Source organism: Ochlerotatus camptorhynchus, unplaced genomic scaffold (genome assembly GCF_037179485.1).
Source record: "Ochlerotatus camptorhynchus isolate MF236.1 unplaced genomic scaffold, CSIRO-AGI_Acam_v1.1 ptg000314l, whole genome shotgun sequence".
NCBI lineage: Eukaryota > Metazoa > Arthropoda > Insecta > Diptera > Culicidae > Ochlerotatus > Ochlerotatus camptorhynchus.
Window position 1 is genome coordinate 3,768,700 of NW_027040802.1, and position 2,677 is coordinate 3,771,376.

Genomic DNA, 2,677 nt, shown 5'->3' on the forward strand with positions numbered 1-2,677 from the left:
GCGAGATTTGTAAAATGGCTGTCAGCGTAATCAGCCGACGCAAAACAAAAACGCAAAAAAATTGCTAAGTTCCATCCGCCATTTGGTCGCCCGGCGGATGAAATTACTCTAACGGGGCGAGTCGCCCTTCGTCCGCATCCCGGAGCGCCATTTGGTCGCCCGGCGGATGAAATTACTCTAGCAGGGCGAGTCGCCCTTCGTCCGCATCCCGGAGCGCCATTTGGTCGCCCGGCGGATGAAATTACTCTAGTGGGGCGAGTCGCCCTTCGTCCGCATCCCGGACAAAGGGCGAACGATCAGTCTTCAAGTCGCTCAATGTCAAATGACGTCACTTTTTCGCCGGCAATTCGTGTGGGCACACACTTTCATCTCGATTTTTAAATTAAGATTTAAAGCAAAATAATAACTTCACTGTTTAAGCCTGGTACGCAGCTGAAAAGTAATGACGTTTTTACGTGCTACGGGATAGGACACGGAATGCAAAAGAAATTACTTTTCCTCAGCATTTCTTGACCCAGTACGCAGTTCAAAAGAAATCGGTAAAGGAAAGATCGATTACATTAGTATCGTGATCGACATGAAGGTGGCGCATTCTGAATGCAATTTCACTTTCCTTGCGGAATAATGGTCTGATCAATTATTCCGTTAGGTAATGTTGGCGTTTATTGCAAAACTGATGTTTTGGATGCATTTAAACAACATAAACACTAATAAGTGTTGATTTTACAATCTGACGACATCTCCCTATAATCTCAAAATTTAGCAGCCTATAGCTGTCTAATTTTCTTTTGGGAAAAATCCTCAAAAATTACTTTTCCGTTTTCTTTTCAGCTGCGTACCAGGCTTTAAGCCTGGTACGCAGCTGAAAAGTAATGACGTTTTTACGTGCTACGGGATAGGACACGGAATGCTAAAGAAATTTCTTTTCCTTAGCATTTCTTGACCCAGTACGCAGTTCAAAAGAAATCGGTAAAGGAAAGATCGATTACATTAGTATCGTGATCGACATGAAGGTGGCGCATTCTGAATGCAATTTCACTTTCCTTGCGGAATTGGCGTCTTGCAGTGAAACTTTTCCAAGCTTTCGCCTCCTACATTTCGAAGTGAGAACTACTAGAAGGAGGATAGTTTCCAAATTTTCCAAGTAAAACAGACGATTTTTGGGGCAAATCGGTCCATAAAGAAAAACTAATAATTTCCCGTGGAAACTTTTGCTTGAATCGTGTAAGAAAACGTGTTTGAAAACTAATTGTTATTATTTCGGTATGGATCGGAGATGTTTTCATGGAAAATAATGCATAACAAGTTTGCACCCACAGCGAGAGGTTACCTCCTGCGCAGCTGCATTTTTCGGAAAATTGTGAATATGTGCGATTTCCACTAAGATGAGAGTGGAAATTAAGTGAATTTACTTAGGAAAGGTTGTATCATGCTGGTGGTAATGGAGAATTGGTTGTATAGGACGCCAATATTCAATAAATGTTCATTTTGGCCTTTTCTAAGCAAACATATTGATACTCACAATTTTCGACGGAAAACGCAACGGAACTTGCTTTACTCAACACGCACCATACTATAAAATGGTGCTAGATGGTTTTCAAAGTGATAACAAGATGACAAATCATCTTTATTTTGAGTAATTGAGCAATTTATTTCTGTTTATACATCATATTTACGATGCAGCATTGATGGAGCCGCGAAATGAAATGAATATATCTTATGAAAGTTCAACTGGAAAAGTCAAAAATGCACATCAGTCTGATCGTAATAACGTTTTCTTCTTCAATTCGAATGTTATATTGGAAGGATTTTACACAGGCTTGATGAAAATTATGATTTAACGCTAATTTTCCCGAATTTTATATGCAGTCTGTCAACATTATCATCATCATGCAGTGGCGACATCTGCGTTGAGCTTTTACGGCAATTGGAAGATTGCCGTAAAAGCTCAACACAGATGTCGCCACTGCATGATGATGATAATGTTGACAGACTGCATATAAAATTCGTGAAAATTAGCGTTAAATCATAATTTTCATCAAGCCTGTGTAAAATTCTTCCAATACAACATTCGAATTGCAGAAGAAAACGTTTTTACGATCAGACTGATGTGCAACTTTGACTTTTCCAGTTGAACTTTCATAAGATATATTCATTTCATTTCGCGGCTCTAACAATGCTGCATCGTAAATATGATGTTAACAGAAGTAAATTGCTCAATTATTCAAAATAGAGATGATTTGTCATCTTGCTATCACTTTGAAGACCATCTAGCACCATTTTATAGTATGGTGCGTGTTGAGTAAAGCAAGTTCCGTTGCGTTTTCCGTCGAAAATTGTGAGCATCAATATGTTTGCTAACAAAAGGCCAAAATGAACATTTATTGAATATTGGCGTCCTATACAATCAGTCTCCATTACCACACAGAGAACAGACGTTCAAGTTCGGTCAGAAACTTGTGTAAAATAAGTGGGAACGTCGCCGTTACGTGGTGTTAGCATCTCCTGATTTTCTCTATAATTTGGCGCTAGTATCGATAAATTTTCTCTTGAAAATTGCCACTTGGCGCTACTAGCACTTAGTGTCTAGTGTAATTTGTGCAACGCCAGCGCCATCATGTTGTCAAAGAGGGTTTTTAAGTGGGGAAGTCACCGTTAGTGGCGCTTAAGTCGAATA